The 16288-nt window shown below is 39.0% G+C and overlaps 1 long non-coding RNA gene across 1 annotated transcript; it reads left to right on the top strand.

Moving 5' to 3' along the window:
• The first annotated feature begins 3484 nt into the window (after positions 1-3484).
• LOC110347751 (uncharacterized) lies at positions 3485-15869 on the top strand. Its single transcript, XR_002392543.2, has 4 exons — positions 3485-3575; positions 12019-12053; positions 13123-13257; positions 14691-15869. It is a non-coding gene; the product is annotated as an uncharacterized LOC110347751 (long non-coding RNA).
• Positions 15870-16288: the final 419 nt, after the last annotated feature.

Genomic DNA, 16288 nt, shown 5'->3' with positions numbered 1-16288 from the left:
TAAACATTAAAACAGAAACATTAAACCTACTGGAAGATAAAATAGGTAAAAGACTTGAAGACATAGGTGTAGGAAAAGATTTTCTAAACAGAACCTCAATTGCACAAGAAATAACAGCGTGAATTAACAAATGGGATATCAGACTAAAAAGCTTCTGTACAGCAAAAAATCAATCAATAGAGTAAAGAGACAACTTACAGAATAGGGAAAAATTTTGCCAGCTATTCCTCAGATGGAGTACTAATATCAAGGATATACAAAAGACTCGAAAAAAATTAAACCACCTAAATTAAAGATCCAGGGAAGCAATGGGCAAAAGAAATGAACAGATACTTCAGAGAAGAAGAAATACAAATGGTCAACAGATAAATGAAAAAATGCTCAACACCTCTGGCCATCAGAGAAATGCAAATTAAAGCAACACTAAGATTCCGATCTTACTCTAGAAAGAATGGCAATCATTAAGAAATTAAACAATAACCCAGATGTGGTGGCACATGCCTGTAATCCCAGCACTCGGGAGGCTGAGGCAGGAGGATTGCCACAAGTTCAAGGCCAGCCTGGGCTACATAATGAGTTCAGGGTTGCCCTGAACTACAAAGGGAAACCCTGCCTCAAAAAAAGAAAAAAAGAAATCAAACAGTAACAAATGTCGGCAAGGCTACAGTGAAAAAGGAACCCTCCTGCATTGTTGGTGGGAATATAAACTGGTACAACCATTATGAAAATCAGTATGGAGATTTCTCCAAGAATTGTAATTAGAAATGCCAAATGACTAGTGATCTCCCTGGTAGGTATCTTCCCCAAAAAGCTTAAAATATCATATTACAGCAATATATGCATACCAGTGTTTATAGCAGCACAACTCAACAGCTAAATCCTAGAAACAGCTAAACTCTAGAAATAGCTAAATCCTAGAAAGAATTCATAATAGCTAAAGCCAAGAAACATCACAAGAGATGATTGGATAAAGAAAATTGGATAAAGAAAATGTGGTATCTATATATAATAGAATGCTATTCTACTATAAAGAATGACAGATTTGCACATTTGGTCCAGGGATATAGCTCAGTGGCACCACACCTGCCTCGCAAGCTCAAGGTGGTGTTTGATCCCCGGTAGCAAAAAAAAAAAAAAAATGACAGATTTGAGACATTTGTAGGAAAATGGATGCACCTGGAAAATATTATGTTGAGTGAAATAAACCAGACACAAGTTTAAAGGCCAGATGGTATCTGTCATTTGAGTGAGGCAAAGTACAAACAAAGAGTATGGTAAGGATGGATAGAAGGGCAGAAGGAGATGGATCTCTTGCTATAGGGAAGTGGTCCAAGGGAAAAAGTCCAAGGGATGAGGAGGACGGGAATGGGAAATAAGTAGAATAAAGATGTACAATTAATGTAAACATTATATGCCATAACATGAGCTAAGATTAATAATATGAGCAAGAATGAAAAATGGGATAGAGGAATTAGAGGAGGAAGGAGGGAGGGAGAAGGAAGGGAAAGGAGATTTAAAAAGAAACAAGCTGTGGAGCTGGGGATTTAGCTCAGTGGCTTGGTGCCTGCCTCACAAGAGCAAAGTCCTGAGTTCGATCCCTGGAACCAGGAGGAAAAAAAGAAACAAGCTGTGTTATGTACATGTAACCACTCCCCAAGATGATTATAAACTGCATGAACTGCAAACCTGTACTAATAAAACTTTAAAATTTTTTTAAAGAAAAAGAAAAAACAGAATAGTTCTTAGGGTGCTCTAGTTGCCATTTTTAGGTCTTTATATGCATAGCCAAATCCCTTACCAGCAGCCATCATGTTTCCAAAAAGAACAAGTCTCATTTTTTAATCTAAGGAAGAATACCCTTCAGGGCAAAACAATAATGAACATTAGTGAAACATTGTGTGAAAAGGAGGGCTAAAATTGGTTTGGATACAACTAGACATGACTATGGTGAACAGCTGAAATATGCAAAGGATCATATTACATTCCACAAAATCATGCCTGCAAGAATTACCAGAATAGAAACTAAAAACATTTATAGTTAAATGGATGCACATTGAGGCCATACTCTCAAGTGAAATAAATAGGACACACGTGTAAATATTGAATAGTTTCTCTGGTGTGAGGAACTGAAAGTGTAAATGAGGACTGAAATGTATAATAAAGAAAGTGAAATAGAAAGGAAAGGTCCAAAGGGGAAGGGGAAGGGGAAATGGGAGTGGTAAAGGAAAGGAAAAAAGAAAAAGGAAAAAATATAAGAAAAGGAAAAAACAGAAACAACATTTTTGTAAATAAGGAGGGGTGGAGGGGTGAAGGGGTTGAAGGGAGGGCAGGGGAATGGGGAAAAAAATAAGAACCAAGATATATCATGTAAAGGTACAAATTCCCAATGATGAATGTAACTGTATTGTATACCTAAAATGTACCGATAAACTTAATAAATTTAAAAAAAGAATTACCAGAATATTCAACAAAATCCCAAGAATCCAAGACTTGCTTTAGGGTATTCCCTGGGAATGGAGAAACCAGACAAGTTAAGTTTTTCCTCAGTGGATAGATGTTCAGATTCCTCCACAGTATAAATTATAAAATCTGAGTAGACCTGGGGGATGTGGTGGGTTGACACTCTGACAGATCTTATCTAACTGGTTCTACTTTACTGGACAAACCACCTCTCATAACTCATCACTATGAATGCAGGCAGACATACTTTAAGAAATATGAGTGGATTAAGCAGGGAAAGCAAAATGCAATCTCAGCACTGGAAACTCGGGCTCTGTCATTCGCATATGTCTTATCCCTTCTCCGGGAAATTATCAAAGTCCAACAATCTTTGCTTTTATTAAACTTAAATTTCAGAAAAAAAGAAACTATTATAGATTTACTCATAAACCCCATCAGACAATTGTGACTGGTCAGACTCACTTTCTGAATCCTGCTATTTCAAGTCTCTGGCACTGCTGATACCTCGATGGGACCATGTTAGTCACTAGTGAGTCCTGTGGAACCTTCAAATTCAGGTAATAATAGGAGTTTCTCTGGGTCCCTTTGGAAATCGGGGGCGGGGGGGGGGAGATAGAGGAGACAAGCAAGCCCAGGAGTTCTGAACTCCCTACCCCATTATGGGGCAGTTATTTATTTTACGTGTTGGGATAGAGTTCAACTCACTTTCAAGGGATTCAGCTCAGTGGTTTCGTCACCTGCTGCGCAAGCGCAAGGACCCGAGTTTGATCCCCGGTACCAAAAAAAAAAAAAAAAAAGGAGGTGCCAGATGACTTGTTTTGTACACAAGAGCTTGTCACCCACTATGGCAGGAAACTAAATTTCTCTTCTCTAGATAATAAGTGAGGAACTGCCTACCTCAAAGGGTCCTGCAATGCAGAAACACCTCGAAGAGCGTGTCAAGGCCTCTAAATCGAGCAAAGAGGTCAACCTCCGACCGGAAGTCCCACCCTCTGCAGCAAGGACCCAACCTGACCTCCAACCCCACCACCCGGAAGTGGACTCCCACGGGAGACATCCAATATGCGGGCCAGGACGTCCACTCACCAGCTGAGTCACCATTTCTGCCAGCCAAGGTAGGGAACTTGTCCAGCCTGAGACTCATGACACTGGCCAGGAATCTGAGCCTTCAGGACGAGGTTTCACTGTGATTATTTCTCCACTGGCCAAGAATTGAACTCTCTACCAAGAATTAGAACTGAACTCCCTTAAGGAAGGTTTTCTTTTCCTGTTCATGCCAGATGCCGTGAGAGACCTCTGTGGGTGCAGATAAACCTCCCTGAACTTCTGAACCAAAAGATCTGACAGAGGCCTAGCAAATAGAACTCAAATCCAGACTTACTAAATTAGAGACAGAAATCTTAAGCCTAACTATACTCTAGCAGCCTAAGAGAGGTGCTGTGGGGAGATCAAGGCGAAGTTGGGCCTCACAGCCTTGGTGGGCGGAGGCAGAATCTGTCTAAGAACTGGCACGATGTTTAGTTCTCCAGCTCCTATGTGTCAGTTGCCATATCCACCATGGCCATTTGCAGGGAACATGAAGAAGCCATTCAGAAAGGTCTAATGGTGACAATCAAGTCCAGAGTCAGAGATGGCAGAGAGCTTTGCACTGACTGCTTTACTTCTTAATCAAGGACTGGGGTTGATCTGCTACTGGTTCCAGAGAATGAGGATATTCTACTTACACTTCCAAGGAGTGGGGATGACCTGGTCCCCTTTCTGGAGCCAGAATGAGCCTTTGTTAACCTTGCCTGGCCACCAGAATAACAACACACAGGGGACAGAAATCCTAGGCTGACCTACAAATAATGTATGTCTTATTACCATCTTAAGTCTCCAGCTCAGATGTGACTTTTACCATGCTAATAAAGTAAAAGTAACTATAGGTTACTTTAGTGGTCATTCTACACATGCCTTTATCCCTTACCACATGGAATTTGCCCCTTATTTGGGAAAGTTCTTGATTGGGTTTTGGAGTAAGGCAGATCATTCCCCTACTTACTTCAGTGGTGTTATGGTTTGTATGGAGAATGTCTCCCAAAGGCTTTACTTAGTCATAGGTGGGGCTTTTGGAAGAGGATTGGTTGATGGGGACACTATAGCTGACTTGCTGTCAGGACATAGAGCCCTGTCTGGAGAGGTAGGTTGCTGGGGTCATGGAAATATACACACATATTAAAAAATATACACACATAAAACTATAAATATAAAAATATACACAAATATATATGGAATATACGTGTATTATATATATATATGTATGTGTGTGTGTGTGTGTGTGTGTATATATATATATATATATATATATATATATATATATATATATCTCCCCAGCTTCTCCCTTCTCTCTCTGCTTCCTCCCTGCCATCTGGTTTGAGTTTGTTCAAGCTGCCATGATATGAGCAGCTTTCCTTCACCCAGGCCTTTCCATTATGCTGTTTTCTGTGTTTGAACCTGCTGAACATGGACTGAAGTTTTTGTAACTGAACCAAAATAAACCTCTACTCCTTTAAGTTGTGGGCCTCTGGTATTGTGTCTCAGAAATAAGAAAAGTGACTAATATGGCTTGATCTTGTTTTACTTGGCTATGGCTTTGTGGTGTCTCCACTGACCACATAGTCTTTAAGCTGACTTTTGAGCTGACTTTTTAACCTCTTGTCTCTTCTTGTATTGCCTTAATTTTATAGCCTTGGAGACTAGTCTAATTTTTAACCCCCAATTTTTTGGTATGTCTGTTAGCCCCACAAGACTAAGGGCTAACTTAGCTATCTCAGTCTTATCCTTTCCCCATTTCCTTCCCTCCCTAAATCTCAAAGGAAATACAATCACCTTAAAAGCCTCGCCTCTTCTACAACTTTTATTTTATTGCAGTGCTGGGATCAAACCCAGATCTGCCTCTAAGCACTATCCACAATGCTACAAACTGTTCTTAAAAGATAACTAGGACTGATCCCCAGTACCAAAAAAAAAAGATAACTAGGAAAACTGGCCAATCTTTGGTGATACCCCCAGAAAGGAAGAAAAAATATTAACAGTGGACTAATTGTTACACTAAGACTGTAAATTTTACAAAACTTTATTTTTTTTTTAATCCTCCCAATTTAGCAAAACGACCTAGCCTCAATTTAGGAGATTAGTACTATTTTAGATCCAAGCTGAAATAGCAACTTAGTTTGCCTTCTACTTTGTGATTTCTTTACATATTAAAATGATGATTTTAAAGTTAAATCCCTGAAACAACATGTCTCTACCACGAAAGCATGCCACCTAAAAGGAAGAAACTTTGAGCTCTGTTCTGCAGCAATTCCCAGTTAGTAACCACATCTGTCTGACAGGCTGGAGGGACAATTTAGCCAAATTTAAGACAAATAAACCCTCATCTTTTTTTTGGTACTGAGGATCAAACTTGGAACTTTGTGCTGCCGAGGCAGGCGCCAGAACCACTGAGCTAAAATCCCGGCCCCAATAAACCCTCATCTTATGCAACACTGTTCTGCCTCACTCCAAGTCTGTCCTTGTTTACAGCTCACCCCAGCTGATAAGAAAGCAGAACCCAACCTTTTGAATGCATCAGGTAGTAGGAACCTGGTTTGAGTTTGTACAAACTTTCTAGTATCTGATTTTCACAGAGGCTATGATTTTTTTCTTTTAGCTTTTGCTTTTATGTTTGTGTTTTAATTTTATTTCTCCTTTTCCATTTTCAAATGCCAATACACAGCAGCTACTTGTATTCTTCCAATTAGCTAAGGTAGAAATTGGTAAGAAGAGAAAGGAGGGGGAGGGCAGGGGAAGGAAAAGAGGAAGAGGAAGAAGAAGAGGAAGAGGAGGGGGAGAGAGAGGAAAAAGGAGAAGAGAAGTTATTAGTGCCTATTGGCTGTCAGCAGAGCACCTAAAACCTTTATTTGCTTAGATGCAGTCCAATAATCTCCCACAGCTTAACGGTAGTCCCTCCATTCTAAGAAGATGAACATGCATTGTTGATTCTTGAAGGTTCCTCCTCATCCCTACACTTGAAACCAAATACTGCTTTAAATGCAAAAGAGCACTTGGAAAGCTATAAAGTCACTGGTGTTTCCCAGCCCTCCACAGATTTCTGAATCCAAAGTTTTGTTTGGATTAAAACAAGATGTACAACTCTTTTACACATTTTAAAGTTTATTACGTTTATAAACTGAAATGATTCTCTTTGCTAGAAAGCAAGAAGTAAACCTGTAGCAAGTAAAAAGTGAAAGCAGTCCAGTAAGCAAAGGCTTTCACCTTATATTTCAGAATGGCTTCTGTTTTAGACAATTTCAGACTGACATCATGGACCAAAACTAAAATATTTTATTTTGTTTAATAATCTGTAAAAAAAAAATGCTGTAATAGTTTTATTGAGATGAGGCTCTCACTATGATAACCCAGGCTGGCCTCAAACTTGCCCCTCCTACTTCAACCTTCCTAGAACCGGGATTGCAGGCATGTGCCACCACACCAACATTCTCAAAAAATTCTTAACTCCATGAGAGCAATAAAACAAGAAGGATTTTTGTTGATCATTGTATTTCTATGCCTGATTTAAGAGTAAATATTAATAAACTTTTACTAAATTAATGAAAGAATTAATATCAGGTTTTAGAGATCAAACCTCAGATGTAAGAGATCATCAACATCGTGAACTAGTTGACAGATTCTTCCTGCTTTTAAACACAAATATTTTGTTTATTCAAAGAATTGTGAATATTCTAAGACAGTTTGAAACCCTGCTATGTATCAGGAGCTGTGCCAGGTCCTGAAGGCACAAAAGTTATTTCCATGCTCTCTAGAAACACTCTAATTTTTAAATTGTTGCAGTTCACAGCAGTAGGTACTAAAAATAAGAGCTGTGCACAAGGAAGTCCTGAGGAAGGAGTGTTAAATTGTCCTTGGCAGGTCAGTAAAGACATTGCAGAGGCAGAAAGTCTTAGAGTACTAGGAGGTGGAGGAGTTCACCAGACAGACAACAGTACAGCATTCCAGACAGTATCCAGAGGAACTGAGTCATGAAGGAATGTATAAGAATGGCATATTCCAGGAAATACCAGTAATTCATTGAGGCTAGGAAGGGAAGGGAAATGGTGAGAAATGAATATGGAAAAATAAGCAGGGGAAAATCAGAGTAAATGATCTTAACACGCTGTCTCAGACATTAGTATTTGATCCTATAGGAAATGGGGAGAGAGTGAAACACTTAAAAAGTAACTGTCAAATTTGTGTTTTAGATAAATTACTTTAGCCACCAGAGAAATAGATTGAGAAATATTTGAGAGGTAGAATCTCCCAGACCTAGGAACCAACTGCATGGGAGAAACAGATGGAAAATTGTGTAAGACAATAAGAATGTAGAATTGATGGAGCGGGAGCTATACATTCATTTTCCTTTGGCTTTTAAATTGGATTTCAGCATACCTGTGTCAGTGACCATTGGCACCAAATAAAATGTCTCCACAAACATATGGGCTTTGGTTCAGAGGTTTCCCCTAGATTTCACTTTTTCACCTGCTTCTACTCCTCCAATGCATGAGTTCTCCTCAATTCTCTACCTTCATAATTTGATCCTCTCTAGTCATATGAGCCTATTTGGATTTTGTAACCTTAACTTGGTGTTATGGTTTAAATATCAAGTGTCCACCAAAGACTCATGTTTTGAGGGTTTGATCGCCAATGCAGCAATGTTCAGAGATAGGGACTAGAACGGTGGTTGGATTAGAAAGGTGCTAATCTTATCAATGGGTTTAATCCATTGGAAGTTTGCTTGTCCTTTCCACTGTAGAAAAAACACAATAAGCCACCATCTACGAGCCAGGAAGTAAGCCCTCACCTAATGGTGAATCTTGTGCCTTGATCTTGGACTTCTTAGCCTCTAGAACAACGAGGGATAAATTTCTGCTGTTTATAAGCTACCCAGTTTACAATATTTTGTTATAGCAGCTTGAATGGACTAAAACACAAGGAATGAAAGTTTTGTTTCCCACGGATGACAGTCTCCATGCTATTGGCAAGGATGGAGATAGAGTCAACTCCATATTCATTAGCAACATATGTGTCCCAACATAATGCTAGCATCACTTCCAGAAAAATTCACCAGCAACTTGTGGAGGATGTTCTGCTTCTGTTTCCTGATCCATCAAAATTCTAAATTCTAGACTTGAGAGAAACTATAATTATACTCTACCCTCATGGATTGCACGGGCTACAGAGATGTAGGCAGTAATAATTAGCCTAGAACAATTGGCCTAGAACTACAAGTTTCCTGAGCGTGCAGGGTAATGAGCTTGATGGCCACACCCATCAAGGGGATAGTGACGCCAGGTTGATTTTGTTAAGGAAGGGAATCAATTGCATCTGGGCCATGGAATTTCAATTTCTTGCCATTGAACTCAAATACAAGGAAAAGGATGAGCACTACTCTTATCAAAATGATTGTGGAGGTAGGATTTTGTGAATATAGCGGTATAGGAAGGACAACAAATCTGTATCCCTACCTAGACAATAATTTCACTGGCAGAATCAGTCTGGTATAATTATTTTGATATTCAAAAATCTACTGAAGGCTTGCAATTCTCAGGGGAAGGCTGGACCCTAAATTCTGGCTAATTTCAGTTTATTTCCACTCCTAACCCAGTAGCACGTATCCATCCCTGATCCCGCCCTGTGGCGGGCAGTGGTTCACAGCTGTGTGGAGCAACCTGCACACAGTTTATGGGAGCCAATGTTGGCAAAAAGGACCTTATCCTCCAAATATATGAATATCTATGCTCTGAAAATTGATTGCTGGTTCTGATCATGGCGGTACATACAAAGAGATGGGTGGCCAATACTGTTGCACCATTCTCCCATTGCTCCAAGTACTCTTCCCCTGACAAAAGTGATTTCCAGGACATGTAAGAGGCCAGTGCTCTTTTTCCATCCCCGCCATTACTTTTTCTCCTTTGGAGAGCCAGATGTTAAAAACCATTACATTAGGGCCGGGTATTTAGCTCAGTGGCACCATGCCTGCCTCACAAGCGCAAGGTCTTGAGTTCTGATCCCCGGTACCAAACAAAACAAAAAACACATTACATTAAGAAACAATTGTACACATGAAGGAAATTTTAAAATGACTGTATATGCCCAGAGAAAGACTCTGGTAGACATAAGAAGACCTCAGATTTACACTTCAGGCTGCTTGTCAGCACAGACATAGTCTACAAAGTAAAAAATAAAAATAAACAACAACTACACAACACACACACACACACACACAACTTCCACAAAGCCAGGCATAGTGCCAATGCCTATAATCCCAGCTCTCTGGGAGGCCAAGGCAGGAGGATTATAAATTCAAGCCCTCCTGGGCAATTTAGTGATTTAGTGAGATCCTGTTTCAAAACAAAAAATGTTTAAAGGGCACTTAGTGCTAAGGCCCTGGGTTTAATTCCCAGTACTGACACTACCAAAAAAAAAGAAAAAAGATTCTCAAGAAACAAAAGGGAGATTGGGGGGAAGTCAAGAACATGATACATGGAAAAACAGGAGAATCAATAAGAACATAGAAAACTTTAAAAGAAACCAAAACTATTCTTGAGCTGAAATGTATAGTAACTGAAACAAAAAAAATTCACTAGAGGGCTTCAAAGACAGGTTTGAAAGGGCAGAAAAAAGGATCAATGAATTTAAAGAAGGAAAATGAAAATTACTGTGTCTGAGAAAAAGAAAGAAAAAAGATAGAAGAAAAGTGAACAGAGGTGAAGAGACCTGTGAGATATCATCAAGTGGACCAGTATACACAAAGCAGGAGTTCCAGAAGAAGAAAAAGAGAGAAATTAGCAGAGAATATTTTAAGAAATAATGGCTGAAAATTTCACACATGTGATAAAAGACATGAATGTAAACATCAAAGAAGCTCAACAAATTCCAAATAACATAGAGTCACAATGAAACAAATTGTAATCAAACTTTTTAATATTTTTATTAGTACATGTTTGCATTATATAATGTTTACATTGCTTGTGTGGAGTTGGTACGTGTACATAATACATCTTAATTGCTTTTGTCATCCTCTTTCCCTTCCTTCTCTTCCCCCTTCCTTCATCTCTTGATTCCCTTTCCCATCTGAGAAAGATCTGTCTTCTACTTTCTATTACATGTCTTTTATTTTGCTTTTTTTTTTTTTTTTGTACTGGGGATCCAACTCAGGACCTTGAGCTTTTGAGGCAGGCGGCAGCATCACTGAGCTAAATCCCCGGCCTCTTTTATTTTGCTTTTTATTTATACTTTGGATTTCTTGTATAAGAGAAATAATGCAATATTTAAGTGTGTGTGTGTGTGTGTGTGTGTGTGTGTGTGTCTGTCTGTCTAATTTATTTCACTTAACATTATGGTCTCAGGGTGCATCAAAAAATAGGCAAGTGAAATGAATGGACATTTCACAGAAGTACAAATGGCCAATAAATACATGAAGAAATGCTCAACATTGCTGGCCATTAGAGAAGTCCAAATTAAAACAACATTAAGATTCCATCTTACTCCAGAAAAAAATGACCATCATTAAGAAATCAGATAATAACAAGTGCTGACGAGGCTGCAGGGGAAAAGGAACCTTTCTACATTGTTGATAGGAATGTAAACTAGTGCAACCACTATGGAAATCAGTGTGGAGATTCCTTAAAAAACTAGAAATAGAAATTCCATTTGACACAGCTGTTCCATTTCTAGGTATCTTCCCCAAAGAGTTAAAGACATCACATTGCAGTGATGTATGCATACCCATGTTTATAGTCAAAGCTTTGAAAACCAAAGACAAAGAGAATCTTGAATACAGTAACAATGAAGCAGGGCAGGGATTTAGCTTAGTGGCACCACACCTGCCTCACAAGTGCAAGGTTGTGAATTTGATCCCCAGTACCAAGAAAAAAAAGAATGAAGCAACTCATCACATAAAGTGATCCAAAAAAGAATTATGGGGGCCAGGGATTTAGCTCAGTGGTTCCTCTGCCTGCCTCACAAGTACAAGGTCCTGAGTTCGATCCCAAGTACCCAAAAAAAAAAAATATATATATATACGAAAATATTTCTCATCAGAAAATTTGGAAAGCAGAAGATAGTAGATCTATATATTTAAAGTGCTAAAAAAATCTGTCAACAAAAAAACCTTATATTTGGCAAAAACTACTTAAATAGTAAAGGAGAAAGCAGAGTGTGGTGGCACGCACCTGTAATCCTAGCTTTTGGGGAGAATGAGGCAGGAGGATTGTAACTCAAGTCTAACCCAGACAACTTATTAAGACTCTGTCTCAAAATAAAAAGGGGTGAGGATTTGGCTTAGTGGTAAAGTGCTTGCTTAGCATCTGTGAACTTCTGGGCTCAATACCTAGCACTGAGAAAAGAAAAGACAACACTAGATAGTAACTCAAAACATTATGAAGATTACCATAAAGGTAAATAAATGAACAATTATAAAAATGAATATTATTGCAACAATAGTTTATAACTCGACTCTGCTTTGTTTGTTTATTGTAGTACCAGGGACTGAACCAGGGCCTTTCGCATGCCAGGTAAGCACTTTATCACTGGGCTATATCTCTAGCCTGTTTCTTGTTTTCTTTTAGAATTTGGGGGATTGGAGCCAGGGATTTCATTCAGTGGTACCACACCTCCCTCGAAAGTGCAAGGTCCTGAGGTCGATCCCTGGTACCAAAAAAAGGGTTGGGGGATTGAATTCAAGGCCTTGTGCTTGCTAGGCAAGCACTCTACCATTGAGCCCTTTTTAAAGTTTTATTTTATTTTATTTATTTTTGAGATAGGGTCTCATTAAGTTGCCTAGGCTGACCTGGAACTTGCAGTCCTCCTGCCTCAGCCTGTGAGTAGTTGAGTTTAAAGGAGTATGCCACCACTTTTATACATGATTTCTTTTATAAGAGACAGGGGCTCACCTTTTTATCCACGCTAGCCCCAAACTTTTATGTTTATGTGCTCTTCCTCCCTCAGCCTCATGAGTAGCTGATAATATGACCATGTGCCACTACACCACACAGGTTTATTTTTTACATGATTTAAGATATTAATACATTTTTGTTTGTTTGTTTTTGCAGTACTGGGAATTGAACCCAGGACCTCTGCACTGAGCTATATCCCCAGCCCTTTTTACTTTTTATTTTGAGAAAGAATGAGTCTCCCTAGGTTGTCCACTTGGGACTTGAACTTGCAATCCCTCCTGCCTCTGACTCCCAGAGGGCTGGGGCTAGTGGCATATGCCACCATTGCTGGCTTAAGATAATAATACATTTTTAAAATGATTAATCTCAAAGCTATCATTACTGTGACTTTGTTTTATACTCTACATTTTATTTCCTACAGAATTACAGAGATCAATGCATTTGAAGAAATTATTAGTTTGGGGCTGGGGATTTAGCTCAGTGGTTACACCGCCTGTCTTGAAAGCTCAAGGACCCGAGTTCAATCCCTGGTACCAAAAAAAAAAAAGTATTAGTTTGTTTGTGGACACACATGTATAATATATAATTTTGTAACATTAACAACTAAAAGAGATAGGGACAGACCTGTAATGGAACAGAGATTTTGGGGGGAATCTTTTTGTGTGTTTTGCTGTTGTTGTTGTTGTAGTACTCAGACCTGAACACATGGATGCTCCACCACCGAGCTACAGTGGACCCTCAAGTTATGACCAGCCTAACATATGAACAACTTGGGTTAATTAGGGTGATGGAAGATTCATCTGCCTCTTGTTACATATAGCAGGTAAACATCCAGATCTCAGCTGTATTGACTTACAGACAACTTGACTTACAACCAGCCCTTGGTAACTGATTGAATTCATAAGTCAAGGGTACACAGAACATCCTAGCCTTGTTTGTTTATTTATTTATTTATTTAGAGACAAGGTCTCAGTAAGTTGCCCACTCTGGCCTCACTTGTAATACTTCTGCCTCAGTCTCCCAAATGGCTGGAATTACAAGTGTTTGCCACCATGCCCAGCTAGGAGCAGAGTTTGTGTATGTTAATGAAGTTAAGCTAATATAAACACAAATTACAGTGTTATAACTTTAGAAAATTCAAAGTAATTCCCATGGCAACCATAAAGAAAGGAGCTAAAGAATGTCCACAAAAAGAAACAAGAATGGGATTTCAAATTCACAACAAAAAGTTAACTAAACAAAAAAGAAGACAGTGGCCATGTCTGGTGGCAGATACCTATAATCCCAGTGCTCTGGTAGGCTGAGGCAGAGGATCCCAAGTTTGAACCTAGTCTGGGAAATTTAGCAAGACCTTATGTCAAAATAATATTCAATGGTGAAAGACTGAACACTTTTCCTTTAGACTAGATTAAACAGAGTGATGTGTGATTTCACATACTCATTCCTTAGCCAATACTGAAGTTAATATGAGCTGAGTCACAATGCATGCCAGAGCCACACCCAAGCGAGGAAAGAGAAGAGACACCATAGTTTTAAGGCAATAGAGTAAGCCTCTAGCCTTCTGGTTCTCTCTGCACATCTTCATGTGTATCTACTCTTCTGTTTTCTGGTACCCTTAGTTTACCCAGGCCATATTCTTAGGCCACTACTACCTCAATTTTCCTTAACAACAATGGGAGGAGAATTGAGCATCTCATTAAATGGGTTCTGATTTTAGGGTCACATTTGGCAAAATTCTAGTACTTAGTCCTACTAGAAATGGATCAGAGGGGCACTGAGATAGCTGGTGAAATACTACCACCCTGCCCAGGAGGAGGAACTATACTCCTAGCATTGTTGTTTTAACTTTGAAAAAGCCTATTTTCATTAAACAAAAATTTATTGAACATATATCATATATCACACACTGTTTAATTGCTGGGAATACATCAATGAATCAAATAGATTTTTTAAAATATCCATATCTTCACGGAGCTTACACATACCCATGTGTCCATGACACAGCTTAAAACTCAGCATAGCTATTTACTATAGGCTATGAACACCTCATTAAAAAGTATAGTGGACCCTCAAGTTACAACCGGCCTGGCATTTGAACAATTTGGGTTACGACTGGAATTTTCATTTTAACTTATGACTGAAGTCTTGAGTTACGACTTGAATGCCGGCCACTTGTGCTTCTCCAGGTGGTCTCAGATACAGATTTAACTCTTAAAGAGTTCTTGAAGAAACATTACAACATCCTTTCCTCTGTAGGGTTATTTGAGAAATCCTGGGCCAATGTCTCCCTAAGGACACTGAATCTGCCTGTATCCAGGAGAGAGCCTTCATTTGTTTAACTTGAGTTACAAGCAGCCCTCAAGAACAAACTGAGTTTGTAAGTCAAGAGTCCACTGTACTGGTGAAAACTGATTCCTTCTTAATTTGTTTGGCTTTACATACTGCATAGCCTCTCCTTTTTATTTCATCATATTTTCAGTTAAACATATGGCTTTAAATATCCTAGTACTGGTTTAGCAACCTATATTGTAATCCAGGCCACCAACTAGCTACACATTCAGCCTTCTTACTACTTCCTCAAGTTCCAGAATCCGTGGCACAACTAACAACTAGCATAACCTATTGGAACAATCTGCTGACACTACAAACTCAGAAATCACTATAGTGTTGTTTATAGCTTTATAAAGGATACAAACCAGGACCAGCCAAGTGAGAAGACTTATAGAATGAGGTCTTTGTGGGACCCAAACCTGATGCTTTCATATCCCCAGGAGGCATCATCTTCTTGGAACATTAATGTATGATTACCAACTAGGGATATTTATCCAAGTTTCGGGTGTCCAAAGTTTATACTGGAGTTTCATCATGTAGGCATAATTGATTGAAGCATGGGCCACATGAATGAATTCAACTTGTATAACCCCACCTCCAGATGTGGGGAAGTTGGGCAGATAGCATGGGGCTCAAAGCCCCAAACATCTAGTTACATGGTTTATCTTTCCAATATGGTTAACACCCATCCTAAAACTATCTTCGGACCTACCACAAAGTCAACTTATTAGCATAAATTCAAATGTGGCCCAAGGAATCCACCATGAATAGCAAAGACACTCCTGTCATTCAGGAAATTCCAAAGATTTTGAGGCTCTCTCCAAGAAAGTAGGGACAAAAACCAATCAAATTATTTATTAAATAACATCTGTTATAAAATGAATTGTGTCTCTTCCAAAATTTATATGCCCTAATCCCCAGCATGAAATGAAATGTCCAACATATAGTAAGTAATCAATTAATAAATGACAGACAAGAAGAAAATCCAGTGGTTGACTGGGTCCAGACGGAAGAGTTGAAGCCAAAAAAAGAGAGACATGGTTTATGTTTACAATAGGGCAGCATGATGATAAATATCACTTTCAACAAAGAAACAGGGCAGCTTGAGTCATAAAAGCAAACTGGATCCAGACCAAGTAGTCATCTGAAGTCACTACAAACAAGAGTATGAAGACAGCCGAAGAGTATTTTTGCCATGTAACTGGCTCCTGAGCCTGGTGGGTTTTCCTTCTGCTTATTTCCTCAGTTCAGGTGATGTCTCCAGAATGCTTTTCTTTCTTTCTTTTTTTTTTTTTTTTTTGTACCTGGGATCGAACTCAGGACCTTGTGCTTTCAAGGCAGGCGCCAGAACCCCTGAGTTAAATACCTCGCCAAGAATGCTTTTCTTGAAGCATGGGTGTCCAACCTTTTGGCTTGCCTGGGCTGCATTCACTGAAGAGGAATTGTCTTGAACTGCATATAAAATATATAATTAGTTTATGTATGTAAATGACGAAACTTCCTGTATTTTAAAATATTTTTAT

This window comes from Heterocephalus glaber, unplaced genomic scaffold (assembly GCF_053883595.1).
Source record: "Heterocephalus glaber isolate CG9 unplaced genomic scaffold, H.glaber_assembly_v1.0 deba00001481, whole genome shotgun sequence".
Classification (NCBI taxonomy): domain Eukaryota; kingdom Metazoa; phylum Chordata; class Mammalia; order Rodentia; family Bathyergidae; genus Heterocephalus; species Heterocephalus glaber.
Note: the sequence above shows the minus strand (reverse complement) of the source record. Positions and strands in the feature narration are given on the sequence as shown.